The sequence below is a fragment of the Dreissena polymorpha genome, chromosome 8, assembly GCF_020536995.1.
Source record: "Dreissena polymorpha isolate Duluth1 chromosome 8, UMN_Dpol_1.0, whole genome shotgun sequence".
Lineage (NCBI taxonomy): Eukaryota > Metazoa > Mollusca > Bivalvia > Myida > Dreissenidae > Dreissena > Dreissena polymorpha.
In genome coordinates this window covers 72268638-72286923 of record NC_068362.1, presented here as the reverse complement: position 1 = coordinate 72286923, position 18286 = coordinate 72268638, and the positions used below count along the sequence as shown (strand labels likewise).

Below are 18286 nucleotides of genomic sequence, written 5' to 3'. Positions count from 1 at the left end.
CATGCTTAGTTCGTAGCTGTGAAAAGTGAAGCTTGTAATGTTGATGCTGTCGCATTTACAGCAGAGTCACTGGATGTGGAAGTGCTTTGCTAGTAGGTCATATTCAGCGCTGCATAGTTCGATACACGACTTGTGGTGCCAAATATCACAACCGTCACAGCATAAGGCATCAAAGTGTTCCCACTTGACAGGCAGGTCACAAAGACCGCATGGGTAGATTTGTAAGTGTTTGAGTGGGTCTGGGTTGGATTCAATGTCGCCACATATCAGGAGAAGCGAAAGAAAAAAGGCTTTGTTCCTGGCAGGGTGAGCAGAATTAACAGAGTGGTACCTGTGTTTTATGGTTCCGGCAGATAGGCCGACGAGGAACGACGACAGATGCTTATGCGGTGGGGAATTTGTCGTCTGGCAACAACTGATGACGAAAAGTGTTGCTAGGAATGCACTAGGTGTAATCGTAAAACGATGCAAATTGCTATTTCGGCTTCATGTTCATGCCGGGTGGGTGGGGTATGTAACCAGGTGGCTTCCAAGCAACAAACAAGCACAGTAGGGAACAATAACAGGACATACGAGGGGCTAAATAGACTTACAACCCGTGTATATACGCGTCATTAGGCCGAACACGCGTTTGAAGTACTTAAAAATAATTAAATTAGCTGGATTTTTCTTCTGCAATGCGGGGAATCACGTGGTCAGAATTGAGAAAACATGGCCGCCGATGCCTCGATAAGATGGAAAATTTGAGTGTTTAAACAGGTACATATTCCTTATTACTTACTTGTTTTTAATCGGATGACGCCGATCATAGGGCCAGCCGGACGCGGTTTCATCGAGTATCAACCGTTTCCCTCTCGTTGGTCTGAGTGTGGAGATTACTCATGGAATATTTTGAGATTTCCTGAACAGTCAATTGCTGTTGTGCACGGACAACCAACAATATAACTGTTTTCACACTAATTAGTACTGTTTAAGTACCAGTTGGTCGTGCGGACGCATTGAATTTGGCAAAAAATGGATACATCGATTGCTAATGGCATTATTTTCAAGTTAAAGTTGAGTTTCGATTGGTTTTGACGATTGCTGTTGAGCACGCACATGGCTGTTATACACGGACAACTTCTATAACAACTGTTGTTGAGCACGCACATGTCAAGGAATACCGTTTTCTCCGTCGAATAAGTCTAAAACAACGTCGCATTGGCATGTTCCGGTACATGTAGCGATACATATATTATGTATCCAGCAAAACACACATTTTGGTTGAAAATTGCCGTGTTTTTTTTCATAAACTGCAAAACAAAACGAAACGCACAAAACAACTTTCATGTATGCTAAGCATATACTTGTGATGATTTTTGCCGGTACTTTATCCTTTAGGTTCATTATTCTTTGAGTTCTTTCCTATAATTTACACCAAAACGAAAGTACATTTCCCGCGAACAAGCATTCGACTATTCGGTACGTTCCACGCAAATAGCGTGTGTATTTTGGATTGATCATTTTATTTTTATTTACATAATTTGATGATTTAATAATACAAGTCGGTTATTAAGATGCACAATATGTATTTCATAATATAGCCACAGTATTATACAATTACTGTTTGAAACGGTAGGGTTGTGTTTACATGAAATAGTAGGGTGATGTCTTAAGCAAGCGGGTCACGTGGTATATATATCAGTATATAAAGCGCTGCTCTTATGGGGAGCGAGCAGTCTGCGTTCGATTGCCGATCAGAGCACATCGTTAAATACGTTGCATTAATTAGAGACCGTATACCATTGGAATTATCTGGGACTTTGGATGCCTTTTGAGTAGAAGTGACCCAAGCAACTTTGCGCATTACACCATAGCTTGCTGGGTAGCTTCAATAGAGACTCATACCTTTGTCCGGGTCACAGGTTTTCATTTGTGATATAAGACGGTGCACGAGTCTGGTCTCGTAGGTCAGCCTGAGTCTGTCAAGATACTGATTGTCGCTTGTACAACACTGACCGCTTGTCTTCCTTGCGTAAGGCAGAGGGGGGACATTGATTGTCTTCCTTGCGTAACGCAGAGGGGAGACACTGCAGACTCTTTGGTATAAGCCCAAGTCGACCCAAGTCGACCCAAGTCGACCCAAGTCGACCCAAGTCAACCCAAGTCGACCCAAGTCGACCCACGTCGACCCAAGTCGACCCAAGTCAACCCAAGTCGACCAAAGTCAACCCAAGTCGACCCAAGTCGACCCAAGTCAACCCAAGTCGACCCAAGTCGACCCAAGTCGACCCAAGTCGACCCAAGTCGACCAAAGTCAACCCAAGTCGACCAAAGTCAACCCAAGTCGACCCAAGTCAACCTAAGTCGACCCAAGTCAACCCAAGTTGACCCAAGCTAACCCAAGTCGACCCAAGTCAACCTAAGTCGACCCAAGTCAACCCAATGATCAAAGCAACCCAAGTCGCACAGGGCATACGGAACCGGCTTTTATAGAGGCAAATTATATTATTTGTTTATCAAATCACACGGCTAAGGAAAGCCCGAGGAAAAGCCATTATATATATATATATCCCGAAGGAACGGTAGACACGTTACAAAATTGGTGGCAGCGGTGGGATATATTGGGACGACCCTTTAAGCATCCCGACTCAGCGTCACAATGGCTTCACATCAAGAACAAAGCGACTTGGATAGGATAAGAGCCGAACTTGAGCATGTCAAGCTAGAAAATGCTAGACTAAAGCTTGAATCCGAGATCACTGGTATTGGAAGGGAATTGGAACTTGCTGCAAATACATCGACATCGACGTCCACACCCAAACCGTTGTTTGCCAAAGCTCCTAGGTCAGTAACTAAAACCCCGACTCATGGTGACAATTACCAGCCTGACGAAGCGATGTCGCCGGAAAGGTTTATAACCACCCGAAGAAAGGGTATACCAAGGGCTCTTGATGAGACTCAGGGGAAGTCCAAGCCATCAGTCATGATGAAGCCTGCCACGTACGATGGTACAGGGTCTTGGCAAGATTATAAAGCCCACTTTGATGCATGTGCTAAGATAAACAAATGGACCGAGTCAGAAATGGGGTTGTATCTGGCAGTATCTTTGAGAGGACAGGCACAGGGTGTGTTTGGTATTCTTCCTGCAAAGGCACACGACTATAGTGCCTTGGTACAAGCCCTACAGGAAAGATTTCTTCCGCCGAACCAAACGGAATTGTACAGGGTGCAGTTAAGAGAGCGCCGACAGCGGGCCTCTGAACAGCTATCTGAGTTAGCTCAGGATATACGCAGGCTAACTAACCTAGCATATCCCACTGTCCCTGCTGATGTACGCGAGACCCTAGCGAAGGAACAGTTCATCGACTCTTTACATAGCACTGAGTTACGTATTCGTACCAAGCAAGCACGTCCGATCAGTCTCAATGATGCTGTTCGACACGCCGTAAGGATGGACGCATTCTACAGGGCTGAGAAGAAAACCGTCAGTAGTAGTTCGGTAAGAACGCCACCTTCGGAGGATAGTGATGACATCAAAACACTTTCAAAAACCTTACATGATTTGCAAAAAGAATTCCGGCAATGGAAAAACGAGCAGAGAAATCCCAAACCACCCACGTTTGGTGGTAAACGAAAATATTGGAATAACCGATATTCGAAACGGGGTGGACAGTTTCACTCCAAGTCAGATACAAACCCACGTTTACCTCGCCTGGACAGCACCACCAAACCAAACGACTCGTCTGTGAAAACTTCATCATATAATGGGTCAGGGTTGTATCTCCCTGCGAAGATAAATGGACGCGACATAGATTGTTTGGTAGATACAGGCGCAACACTCTCGTTAGTCTCCGACAGACTTTGGATGCTGATATATGGTAAAACAAAAGACCTCAAATTCTTCCATAGAGATATTGTGTCTGCAGCTGGTACACCCCTGTCTATAAAGGGACAAGGCAGCATAAGTATTGACGTACAAGGGTCGACCTACAACATGGATGTTGTTGTTGCCGATATTGATACCGATGTTATCCTTGGGCTAGATTTCTTAAAGATTCACAAATGTAACGGACACTGAATCTATTGAAATCCTGGGAAAAAGGTGTCCATTAGTTTCAAGTGGCACTTTAGGTTGCTACAGGGTGATCGTCAGTAAAGTTGTCAAAATACCAGCAATGTCAGAGATGATGATACCAGCAGCGGTAACGTCTGAGGATATTCTAAAGGAAGATATGTGCTTGATAGAGCAAGTTCAAAGATCGTATGACATGGGCCGAGGTATTGTCGCAAAGTGATTAGTACGAGGACAACAAAAATTCCCTGTTCGTATACTTAATCCTACCCAGGAAGAGCAGATACTTTTCCCGCGGACTGTGATTGCTACAGCCAGCCCCGTTCTATCTATACACACAGTTAAAGTAGATGAATTCACACAGCCTCATGAGGCACCCGTGCCAGACCATTTACGCGATTTATACAGTCGTGCTGTGAGTGGATTAAATAAGGAACAGGCCAAACAGGTTGGAAAACTCCTTAGAAAGTTCGAGGACGTGTTTTCCACAGGCGATGATGATATTGGTAGGACAGGTATAATCAAGCATAAGATACCCAAAGGTGACACGCAACCAATCAAACAACCACCGCGTCGCGTCCCTGTGAACATGACGGACGAGGTTGACGCACAAATCAATGACATGCTCGATAGAGAAGTTATTCGACCATCCAAGAGTCCGTTGTCAAGCAGTATCGTTCTTGTAAAAAAGAAGGATGGAAAGCAACGCTTCTGCATTGACTATCGGCGGTTGAACGATGTTACAATTAAGGATGCCTACCCTCTTCCTAGGGTGGACGAATCTCTAGACCACTTGTCCGATAGTAGATGGATTTCGTCCTTGGATATGAATGCAGGCTACTGGCAGGTGGAGGTTGAGGAAGCTGACAAGCCTAAGACGGCTTTTTCCAGTCGAAGAGGTCTGTTTGAGTTCCAGGTCATGCCCTTTGGGTTATGCAACGCACCTGCGACATTTGAACGTCTGATGGAGATATGGGAAATATGTTTGATTTATTTAGATGACGTGATTGTCACTGGAAAGACATTTGACGATATGTTGACAAATTTGAGTACTGTGCTAGAAAGGTTTAGAGAGGCTGGGCTGAAACTTAAACCTAACAAGTGCCATCTGTTTGCGGAAAAAATCGAATTCTTAGGCCACCTAATATCATCAGAAGGGATACGTACTGACCCGAAGAAAACTGAAGCCATACGTACCTGGCCGATTCCCGGATGCCTGCGTGATGTACGCTCATTCTTGGGACTCTGTAGTTACTACAGGCGTTTTATTTACCGGTTTGCGGAGCTAGCGAAACCGCTACAGCGACTTACCGAGAAAGATGTGAAGTTTGACTGGACACCTGACTGCATGCATGCATTCGAGTCATTAAAGCAGAAACTAACGGGAGAGCCAGTACTGAGTCACCCGGACTTTCGCGAACCTTTCATTATAGACACTGACGCGAGTGACATGGCCATAGCAGCCGAACTGTCACAAAAGCAGAATGGAGAGGAGAAGGTCGTTGCCTTCGCTAGTCGAGCTCTGAGCAAGTCGGAACGCAAGTACTGTGTGACACGTAAAGAGTTGCTTGCAGTGGTTCACTTCGTCAAGTACTACCGGCATTATTTGTACGGAAGACAGTTCCTGTTACGAACAGACCAAAGCTCACTCCGTTGGATCATGAACTTCAAAGATCCAGAGGGTCAGTTAGCTAGGTGGCTCGAGATATTATCTGTTTATGACATGAAAATTGAGCACAGACCTGGTAGGTTACATGGCAATGCTGATGCTTTGAGCAGAAGGGTATGTAAGCAATGTGGTCGTGACTGTCCGGTGATGGACAAGGTTCAAACTTTGGGAGTGTGTACGCTTGGAGAAGTGTTGGAGTCTGAAGATCCCAATGACGTCCTCGTTGATATTCAATCGTGCCAGAGCAATGATGCTGGTATAGCCACCATGAGAGAATGGCTATCACGAAATTATCGCTAAAGCCATACTGAAATTGAGCCTCGAAGTAAATATCTGAAATCCCTGTGGAACCAATGGGAGCGCTTACATGTAAAGGATGACATTGTGGTGAGAAGATGGGACGTTATTGATACTAAGACTATATAATGGCAGACAGTGTTGCCTTTGAGTAGGAGAAGAGAGGTATTGAAATATGCACATGACATCAAGGCCTCATGACATCTAGAAATAAAGAAGACGTTGGCAAAGATTAGGCAACGCTTCTATTGGCCGGGTCTACAACATGATGTTCAGAGCTACGTCAATGGGTGTGAAACTTGTGCTAAGCGAAAAGGACCCAACAAAACTTATCGAGCACCAATGCAGGTTAAAAGAAGTGGCTATACTTTGGAGCGTATAGCAGTCGACATTTTGGGGGAATTGCCAATGACCGAGAATGGGAATAAATACATTTTGGTGGTATCCGACTACTTCACCAAGTGGACAGAAGCGTATGCAATGCCAAATATAGAGGCAGCAACTGTTGCTCGTGTCATTGTGGAACAGTTCGTGTCACGATATGGTGTACCAAAGAAAGTACTTTCGGATCAAGGATCACAATTCACCAGTAGACTGTTTACAGAGATGTGTCGACTGTTACAAATAGAGAAAACTAGAACGACACCCTACCATCCGGAATCGGACGGGATGTTTGAGCGGTTCAATCGAACCTTGTGTGCAATGCTCAGCGCATTTGTGAATGAAAATCATCGAGACTGGGATGACCAGTTACCATTCGTTATGATGGCTTATAGGTCATCGGAGCACGAAACTACCGGTGTCACCCCAAATCTTATGATGCTTGGACGTGAAACAACTATTCCTCTGGACCTAGCATACGATATGCCAACACATGCTAAATGTACACCACCTAACGAATGGGTGTGGCAGTTGCAAGAAAAGCTTGAAACCGCTCATGCGTTTGTTCGTACATATACTGGTAAGGCAATTGAACGACAGAAGCAGTATCATGACAGGTCACTTGCCTATGAACATTTTGATGTAGGGGATTCAGTATATGTGTGCTTTCCGGTTAAACGTTCAGAGTGGTCTCCAAAATTTACTTCTTACTGGCATGGACCGTTTCAGATCCTTGAGAAAGTGGCAACCGTTTTGTATAAGGTAAATTGTGGTAGGTCTGGATCTGCGCAGGTCATACACACAGATAGATTGAGGAAAGTAAGACCTCAAGTGCTTTTGGGTGAGTTAGACACAAATAAGACCGATTCTATGACAACTCAGGACAAAACTGAGGTGTCGGGTGCCGAACCCAGCGAGCCAGGCTTACACGATGGTAGTAACCACGATGACCTTGGTTCGATAAGTAGGAAAAGACGTAAACCACTTTGGCATCATGACTATGTCTTTTCTACTTTCAGTTCCGGAATGCCCAACACAAAGATCACGCCCAGATCGAGGGCCATATGTCCGCTATGCAAAGAAGAAGTCACTGCTGGTGAAAGATTCGAGTTACACGTTACATAGTGCGCAATGATTCCCAAAAGCCACACGTGCTATGAGTGTGGAAAAGACTACAAGGAACTGGTGTACCTAAAACGTCACGTGAATCTAACGGGACATACTCAAGCGCCTTCCATGGAAAGTGCAAAAACACCCAAAACACCCGGCGACGACACGGTGGGTAGCGACAGCAGTTGGGATAGCGACCCCGAAGTTGGTGTAGAGGAAGAACCTTGCATAGATTTTAACTTAGGAAGAATAATCAGGAAACGGACGGCGCCAGAACCAGTCATTGCTTCTAAGAAACCGCATCTGGCCGTGGAGCAGGCATGCAGCTCCTGGATGGGAAACGAGGTCAGCTGTGATCGCCCAATTGCAACTTCCGCTCCAGACAAAAGTTCGATGAGAAGACAGGTCCCCGCGGTGGTTGGTTGTAACGTACAGACCCAGACAGACGAACCTGGGGTAAACAAATACGATGTGTGCGATATCACCTTCGGCAACCAGGCCATGATGTTCGTACACAAGGGTTGCCATTGTGTCGACAATCCTATGAGATGTAATGTCTGCGGTGAAACATGCCATGACGCGATGGGTTTCTATATCCACATAACCATGGGGCATACTGCCAAATGACTGAGACACATTTAGAACTGTTAGAGTTAGCTGTATAGTTTATTGTTACTGTTTCTTGTTCATTGTTTCATCAGGTCACATTCATGTTGTTTTGATTGTTTTACTCAACAGGATACTAGTCATTTTTGAACTTTAAATCCATGTTTTTGTTGTATACGATTGTTTTTGTATTACTACTGGAAGTAGTACGTGGTTCGTCAATTAAAGATGTTATTGACACATTTGTTTTACTTTTAGATATGAAATATTGTAAGCGGGACGCTTGAAATCGGAGGCGTGGGTAGTGTGATGTTTTTTGCCGGTACTTTATCCTTTAGGTTCATTATTCTTTGAGTTCTTTCCTATTATTTACACCAAAACGAAAGTACATTTCCCGCGAACAAGCATTCGACTATTCGGTACGTTCCACGCAAAAAGCGTGTGTATTTTGGATTGATCATTTTATTTTTATGTACATAATTTGATGAGTTAATAATACAAGTCGGTTATTAAGATGCACAAGATGTATTTCATAATATAGCCACAGTATTATACAATTACTGTTTGAAACGGTAGGGTTGTGTTTACATGAAATAGTAGGGTGATGTCTTCAGCAAGCGGGTCACGTGGTATATATATCAGTATATAAAGCCACTCTGGATCAGCAGACGATTTATTTCATAAATCAATCTCTGGGTTAATGGTCGCCATCTTTCGAACTACTTTAAAAAGTACAACAATAACAGTAGGAGACAAGTTTAATTGCGAAAAGTTGAAAAATTGAGTACATGTGTCACGGTTGTTGAGTGAAATAGTGTTATTTTCAACTGTGTATGAAGCATGTGAACTGGTAGTGGAATAACCGATTTGTTGGTGGAAATGGAATTTAGAAATATATCTAATAATAATTCATCATCGCGTAGAATTATCATCAGCATCATTTCTGTGGAACATTGCACTATTCAAAATACAAGTGTTTCATAGCTATGGTGCTTTTGACATAGTTCACTAACCATCAAGACTGAAATGATTCATGCACACAGGTAAAGTAAATAATTGAATTTGTGCAGAATGTTTATTTTTTACAAATTATTATTTAATTTGACCAATTTATTTTAGATTGATTGCACTGAAACTCAAAGTCTAAAGCTTAGTAAGACACTTAAGCCAGTTTTCTGAGAAGAAACAATACTTGTTCAGAGTATAGCAGGCTCATGCGGCCTCTGGTTTATTTATTTGGCCTCGGCCTTTAACCTGGGTCGCTTTGATTTCAGGTGTTTAGCCCCCATATCAACAAGGCTCTTGACCCTATATGTAGTTATTCATATTGTTTAAAGATTTTGAGAACCCTCACTCGGTGCCAGTGGGGATAAAACAGGGACCTTCTTATAGCTAAATGAATGCATCAAATATGCCAGCAACACTTTATAATCAATAACTTTATAATTGATGATTCTGTTCTTTTAACTACATTACTAATTTACCAAAACAATGTGAAACACATTTTTATGCCCCCAAAGGAGGGCATATAGTGATCGCACTGTCCGTCTGTCTATCCGTCACACTTTGCATTTAGGTTTCGAAAAAATGCTCATAACTTCTATGTCGCTTCAGATGTAACATTCATATTTGGTATGCATGTGTATATGGACAAGGCCTTCCCATACACACACAAATTTTGACCCCTTTGACCTTGAACTAAGGGTCGGCGTTTAGGTTTTGAAAAATGCTCATAACTTTTATTAAAGCGTTTATCGGGGGCATATGTCATCCTACGGAGACAGCTCTTGTTTTTGCTACTGTCCTCTGCACAAACCATGATATATTTGCATATATGCATCCAACCAAATCAGTAAAACTATTTGTCACTTAATTACAGTAAACTTATTGCATGTTAACTTTTCAACAATATATATATACATGTATATATAATTATACATAACAGATCTTGAAAAAAACACACATCAAACTTCAAATTGTTTTAGTAAATTATAGGCTTTAATTGGTATTGTGACATTGACACCACTCATGCATGCGACTATACAATTATACAACTATGGAACACATTATTTATGAGAAATTCCAATACCTCAACATATCGTCTCAGATTTAAGGCAGATAATCTAGTGCTTTTTTGCTGCCATTTTTACTATTACACATATTTTCATTTTATGTTATGATGCATTGATCTTGTTTCTAAATTAACCAAGCAATCATGTTAAACTTTTGAAGAAAGATGTTGTCTGATAAATATAGAAAATATAATCACTACAAAGTGAACAAAATTCAGTTGAATACTGTGACCAACAAAGATTTGCCAAAGAGCAATTCAGATCATGATTTAAATTAAATACAAGTAATATGAAAGTCTGCCTATTGGATCCCAGTTAAGACTTATTTGTCAAATCTGCACATTAATTTTCCCTTAGCCATGTAGAATTGGGGACTAAATACCATCAAGTCATGTAAAAAGGAGCAGGGTATAGCACGCTGCTATTGATCTCTTGAGCTTTCACATGAATTTTACGGGCAATTTTCATACAACAAATGATATTATATAGTGTAATGATAAAGCATTATGAGCACAAATTATACCTCTTACTAGTGGTGCAAAAATCATTTAAGTGTCACATTTCAAAAGAAAATTTATATAAAAAGGTATTATTAATTGTTAAAACGTTATAAAAGGTTATTTCAATTCACTAAAGCATTTAATTACAAGAACAAGTGCATTTTATTTCCATTACAATACATGTAACAGTATTGGCATTGTATTTATCTGCATTTGATGTGCATTTAATACACTTAAAAATGCAGACAAGACACACTTCTAACAGAAACAAATGTATTTTTTTCTGCATTTTTCCAGCATAAATACTCTTCAAGTGTATTTTTTATCATCCCAAATACACTTTACCAGGAAAAAGGTATGTTAAAATGCATTTTTAGTTTGTTTTAAGTATATTTTCAAATGCATTAAGACACTCTTTTCTTTTGCAAAAAATGTTGAACAAAAACTTGAAAATATTTAATATACTAAAGTGTAGTAATAATTAAAGTTTTGTATGAGCATCAAAAACAGTGTTAAATTCATACCAGTGCCTATTTAGTAGCAGTAGGCCTTATATGGTCTACTTGTGGTAGAAATAATGCATTTTGTATAATACAACATACATAAATTAAAAAATATAGCTGCCCATACAGTTCAATACAATGTTCAATTAACTACACTATGCAAAGTTGAAATATGACATCAAGCTTGGAATAATCTTTTCAATAATGAATAATATGCTGTTTTAATTTATAAGTGAAATAGACACTTGCATATAAAAACTGATTTTACATCAAAACTAAATGTTTAATTTGATTTTTAGCTCCACTGGCCAAAGGTCCTGTGTCCATCGTGCATCCATGCATAAACTTTTCCTTTAAACATCTTCTCCTAAACTACTGGTCCAATTTTGATGAAATTTCTTAGGAATGTTCCTGGGGTGAACCTCTTTCAAATTTGTTCAAATTATGCCCCTGGGGTCAAATTTGACTCTGCCCTGGGGGTCACAAAATTGAAAATTTGCTTAAATAAGGCCTATTTTGTGAAAACTTTCAAAATCTCCCGTCCATAACCATTGGGCCTAGGGCTTTCAAATTTGGTATGTAGAGACATCTAATAGTCCTCTACCAAATTTGTTCAAATTATACCCTTGGGGTCAAATTTGACCCTGCCCCGGGGGTCACAAAATTGAACATATGCTTATATAGGGTATATTTTGTGAAAACTTTACAAATCTTCTCGTCCATAACCATTGGGCCTAGGGCTACCAAATTTGGTATGTAGTGGCATCTTATAGTCCTCTACCAAGTTTGTTCAAATTATGCCCCTGGGGTCAAGTTTGACCCTGCCCCGAGGGTCACACAATTGAACATATGCTTATATAAGGCCTATTTTGTGAAAACTTCAAAAAAGTTCTTGTCCATAACAATCCGGCCTAGGGCTATCAAATTTGGTATATAGTGACATCTAATAGTCCTCTACCAAATTTGTTCAAATTTAATCCCTTGGGTCAAATTTGACCCTGCCCCGGGGGTCACAAAATTGAACATATGCTTATATAATGCCTATTTTGTGATAACTTAAAAAAAAATCTTGTCCATAACCATTAGGCCTAGGGCTACACAATTTGGTATGTAGTGACATTGTATAGTCCTCTACTTAGTTTGTTCAAATTATGCCCCAGGGGTCAAATTTGACCCTGCCCCGGGGGCCACAAAATCAATTATATGCTTATATAGTGCCTATTTTGTGAAAATTTTAAAACTCTTCTTGTCCTTAACCATAAGGCATAGGGCTACCAAATTTGGTATGTAGTGACATGTTATAGTTCTCTACCAAGTTTGTTCAAATTATGCCCCTTGGGTCAAATTTGACCCTGCCCGGGGTCACAAAACTGAACATACACTTATATGGGGCCTATTTTGTGAAAACTTTAAAAATCTTGTTGTCCATAACCATTGGGCCTAGGGCTACCAAATTTGGTATGTAGTGACATCTAATAAACCTCTACCAAATTTGTTCAAATAATGCCTCTGGGGTCAACTTTGACCCTGCCCCGGGGGTCACACAATTGAATAAACGCTTTTAAAGCGCCTATTTTGTGAAATCTTTAAAAATCTTCTTGTCGAAAACCATTTGGACTATGGCTATCAAATTTGGTATGCAGTAACATCTTATAGTCCTCTACCAAGTTTGTTCAAATTATGCCCTTTGGGTCAAATTTGATCCTGACCCGCATGTCACAAAATTGAACATTATATACGCTTATATCTTGCTTATTTTGTGAAAACTTTAAAAATATTCTTGTCCTTAACTCTAGGACCTAGGGCTACCACATTTTGTATGTAGTGAGATATAGTAGTCCTCTACAAAATTTGCTCAAATTATGCCCCTGGGGTTAAATTTAACCCAGCCCAGAAGGTCACAAAAGTGTACATGTGCTTAAATAGGGCCTATATTTAAGTATTTGCACATGCAGAGATATTTGTTTCAGCCTTTTTCAGCAGTGGAGCGATACAGGGCCATCATGGCCCTCTTGTTTAAATACTCAAAAAATGAAACCAGTTTCATGCTTGCATGAACACAGTTTATAAATGCTGTCAGAATTATAAAATATGCAATTACTATAAATACAAATGCCAGGGAAAAGTGCTTTTTGTACTAAAAAATTCGAATGAATATTACAATAATACATTCTGAATACTTTAGTATGTAATTAACAGTTTTGTCTGAGAAAATCACTAAATTTTATATATTTATTCAAATTCACATAAATCATATTTCAAAAACACATAATTACTTCAAATCCTTTCACACAATACTGAAAAAAATGCACAGTTTCTGATTGTTATTGATTCTTTATTAATTTATACATGTACCATTTTTTAATCTTTATGCATCCTCAATTGTATAATGCACATCTTAATCTGTTTTAACAATTATAATATAAAGATTAAGGCTGACTCAGTAAAATAATAATCCATGATTTCTGCAGTACTTGCAGACAAACTAGGAATACTGCTGTGATATTATCTATCTATCTAATAGGATATAAATTTGGCTTCAATAGAAAAAAATCAAAGCATACACATGTATAAAATGTGTATGTATATATTAGTTAAACTTAAATTGATTGACCATCGATAAAAAGATATTATAATATATGTATATATATATATATATATATATATATATCCTTGTAAAACTAAAAATTAAATATGTATGTTTCTATTACATCATTTAGGACTTTTATTTTCAGACAAAGTAGAGTGAAGCTTAAAACAGTATCCAATTGTAACAGTCAATTTTGAGAAAATCAACCTTATAATTATTTTCTGTGTTGGTCAATGTCATAATTGGTATAAAATGTATATTGAACTGGAAGTTTTCTTTATTTTAAATGATAACATTTGCTTGGTCAGCCATAATTGTCACAATCAAGTGGGGTTTTTACACTGTAGTTTTCTCACTGACTATGGGTTTGTTCCGAGAATGAGCCACACAAAGTATCGTTGGGGAGATGAGTTGTCAATTTTATGTTTATCAGTCTTTCATAATCCAGTATACCTGTAAAAAGGGAATTTGTAACTAATAATCACACAATATACACAATTAAAATTGTATGCATTTAGATTTATTTAGTACTGCACATTAATCATTTTCCAAAAAATGTTGCAACATTACATTATATAATGCTGCAATACTAAAGTAATTTACTAATTAAAGGTCGCTGATGTGTAATGGATGTGGTGTCCACCTAATGATCTGGAGGTCACTGGTTTGATCCCCAGTGTGGGAGCATTCTTAAGAAATCTCCAAGAGACACCCAAGTACTGGTTCTAGGCCCAGGAAACGAACTCAAGAGCATTTCACATACATGTACGTAGTTAGTACTTTAAATTTAATCGAACTAAAAATGGGTTAAAACTAACAACTGAAACCCTTATTAATACATTTTATTTTGAATCAAGCAAATGTGCAAATTCATTAAAAACAATGAGTAAAATTTAAAAATTCTACTTTAAAGTAATCATGATAATTTAGATCATTTTCAGAATATTTAATGATGATATTGATACAATTATATATTCCCTAAATGATAAAAATAAAACACGTAATGTTAATTTATGAAAAAAACGTTTTAATTTTATCAATATCATGTTAATTACAACTAGATACAGGCAATTAGATCAGAAACGTGCATTAATTATATTAATGAACAACGCAGACATTTGTAGTGATTTATGGTCACTATTTGATTAACGTTCTATACATGACCTGTCATAAAAGGTATTTTTTAGCCAGTACTACAATCGGCAATGATAGTCTGTATTGCATACATATTCCAACGTCTATTATTGATTCGCTTCCTCAAACTGAACAAATATTTAATGTTTACATCGCGAAACGTAATGCATCCAGTTTCACTTTCGGTTTGGTTGGTTTTGTAAACACCGTAATTTCATCTTAAAAATTGGATGATAGGGTGATTAAATAATAATGGAAAAGTAAATCACTTGGATAATAGGTCAAAATGCAACACAAATGAACGTTAATAGTGCTATTTATATCAAAGTTTCGGTAAAAAGTTTGGCGCTAGTTCAACGCGCATCGTATACAGCCTCATAACAATAGACTGACAACCTTTTGGGTAGTAAAGTAGTAATACAAGGCAATATGGCGACCGTTAGCCACGAGGCCTATCTTACGGAGGAATCCGAGATAGCCGATGTATCACGATTGTATATAAAGCGCTGCTCTTATGGGGAGCGAGCAGTCTGCGTTCGATTGCCGATCAGAGCACATCGTTAAATACGTTGCATTAATTAGAGACCGTATACCATTGGAATTATCTGGGACTTTGGATGCCTTTTGAGTAGAAGTGACCCAAGCAACTTTGCGCATTACACCATAGCTTGCTGGGTAGCTTCAATAGAGACTCATACCTTTGTCTGGGTCACATGTTTTCATTGGTGATATAAGACGGTGCACGAGTCTGGTCTCGTAGGTCAGCCTGAGTCTGTCAAGCTACTGATTGTCGCTTGTACAGCACTGACCGCTTGTCTTCCTTGCATAACGCAGAGGGGGGACATTGATTGTCTTCCTTGCGTAACGCAGAGGGGAGACACTGCAGACTCTTTGGTATAGGCCCAAGTCGACCCAAGTCAACCCAAGTCGACCCAAGTCAACCCAAGTCGACCCAAGTCAACCCAAGTCGACCCAAGTCGACCCAAGTCGACCCAAGTCGACCCAAGTCGACCAAAGTCAACCCAAGTCGACCCAAGTCAACTTAAGTCGACCCAAGTCAACCCAAGTCGACCCAAGTCAACTTAAGTCGACCCAAGTCGACCCAAGTCAACCCAAGTCGACCCAAGTCAACCCAAGTCGACCCAAGTCAACCCAAGTCGACCCAAGTCAACCCAAGTCAACCCAAGTCGACCCAAGGCAACCCAAGTCGACCCAAGTCAACCCGAGTCGACCCAAGTCGACCCAAGTCGACCCAAGTCAACCCAAGTGATCATAGCAATCCAAGTCGCACAGGGCAAACGGAACCGGCTTGTATAGAGGCAAATTATATTATTTTTTTATCAAATCACACGGCTAAGGAAAGCCCGAGGAAAAGCCATTATATATATATCCCGAAGGAACGGTAGACACGTTACATACTCAACACATATAATTATGAAATAGATTTTCATTGATTCTCTAATATCTAACACTTTTCCAATAAATAGTTCAGTATTAAAACTATCAACATATTTATAACTGTTTTCACAGAGTCAGAAGCTCAGGAAAAGTACAAAACTGCTCACATAGACACTAAACAGTATTGAAAGGGCCTTCGGGTTTTGGAAGCGAACCTTTCATGTCCTTCATGGTGAGGTATGTAAGGAAATTGTTTATATTATTAATGATACAATTTATTGAAGATTATAAAATAAAATGTATTTTATCAATAAAGATTGTTAATGGAAATTGACATCATCATATATTTCTAGGCATATCAAGTCTAAGAGTTGGAAAAAAAGTTATAAATAACTTAACATTATTTTTGCATGCCATAGACACACTTCAATTCTTAAATTCAACTTACTAATAGACGGAAAAATATGCTGAATATTCTAAATATGAATAAATGTAACTGATTTTGACATATTGAACAAGTCAATGTAACAGCATTATACACAACTGTCTCGTATTACTGTAAAGTACTGATACATTACTGAATGCCAGCTAAAACAATTTAAACATTTTTAGATATGATTTTGTGTATCTGTTAGAGCTCATAAGAAATACATAAGAAAATAGTAAATTGTTACACTCGGGGAAAAAAAGAAGTTGTTACTATTTACTCTGCATCAAGCATTGGGTACAAATTTGACAACATTTTTAACAATGTCTTTTGATGTAACATTAATTTTCAATTTATTCCTCCAATTTCTGTTTATAAAAGATTGGAATGAAGCCTGCCAAGGTCAGCCGCATCATCATTGCCTGTGCTGTTCTTCATAATCTGCGGTTGATGTGGGGGTACCAGCAGTGGATCCGGAACATTTAGAAGAGGTTGCCGAGGAAGAGATGTTTCAGGCTGTATCGAATGGGATAAGAGTTAGAGATACCATTATCGCAAATTACTTTACTTAGGAAATTAACAGATTAAATATAAATGTTTTTTATAAATTTTTATAAATGGTTTGCTTGTATATCTCTGAGTCATACACTGATAGTTTGGTTCCTTGTTTGTTTATATGGGTGTTCATCTGTATCTGCTGATGCACATCTTGTCTGCATCTCTGATGAATATACATTATAGATCACTGTTATAGATCTATTATGTTAAGATCATATTATTTGTTTCATTGAGTCAACTTTGTTAAAGCAATAGATATTTTGAAGTTTTTATTTGTTTTATACATGCTATTTAGTAGAGATATAATATTGGAAACTGATTCGTACACTGTTAAAATCGTCAATAATCGAAGTTTAGTCTAAACATAATAAAATCTTGGGCAAAATACCACTTTAGCCCCCGCCAGAGGGGTGGATATGCACACGGAATGAGCCCATTGTGTTCATTCAATATGTATTCACACCTCTGGCGGGGGGCTAAAGTGTGATATTGCCAAATCTTGAGAAATGAATGAACAGTCAACCAATACAATTTTCTGATTGTTACCACAATATCACTTCGATCAGATAATGGCTTCAGACTGTATGACAGACTTGTTTAACAACGGTAATTTCATACATAACTTTTTAACCATTTGTTTCGTAGATTAAATAATTGTACCCCACTCTTGATTTTCCCAACGATGGCAGCTTCCAAGTCCATATTAATCCATCTTGCTATTTTGACTATAAATGTCGTGTCCAAAACATATTTGATACGTATTATACGTTATTCTATGTCTGATATGGCTTATTTTCAGTACTAATTCATAATTTAATAGCATTTTTAGAAAAGTACTACAGAAAAAATTACCTGCGGTAACGCTGGCCTAAACTTTATATTGCCACTGTAATAAAGTTATAGGATCAAAGCTTATTGATGATTTTTGTTGTAAACTAGTTACCTTGTGAATTGAAATGTGTCTGAGTTGGTGTCTGTAGCTATAAG

General features: G+C 38.9%; 1 long non-coding RNA gene across 2 annotated transcripts; it reads left to right on the top strand.

The window, feature by feature from the left end:
• Positions 1 to 1418: 1418 nt before the first annotated feature.
• On the top strand, positions 1419 to 18077 carry LOC127841348 (uncharacterized). 2 transcript variants are annotated; one of them, XR_008030934.1, is made up of 3 exons: positions 1419 to 1461; positions 16447 to 16551; positions 17123 to 18077. It is a non-coding gene; the product is annotated as an uncharacterized LOC127841348 (long non-coding RNA). The 2 variants fall into 2 exon arrangements; XR_008030933.1 differs by lacking the exon at positions 1419 to 1461 and adding an exon at positions 8494 to 8536.
• The last annotated feature ends 209 nt before the right edge of the window (positions 18078 to 18286 follow it).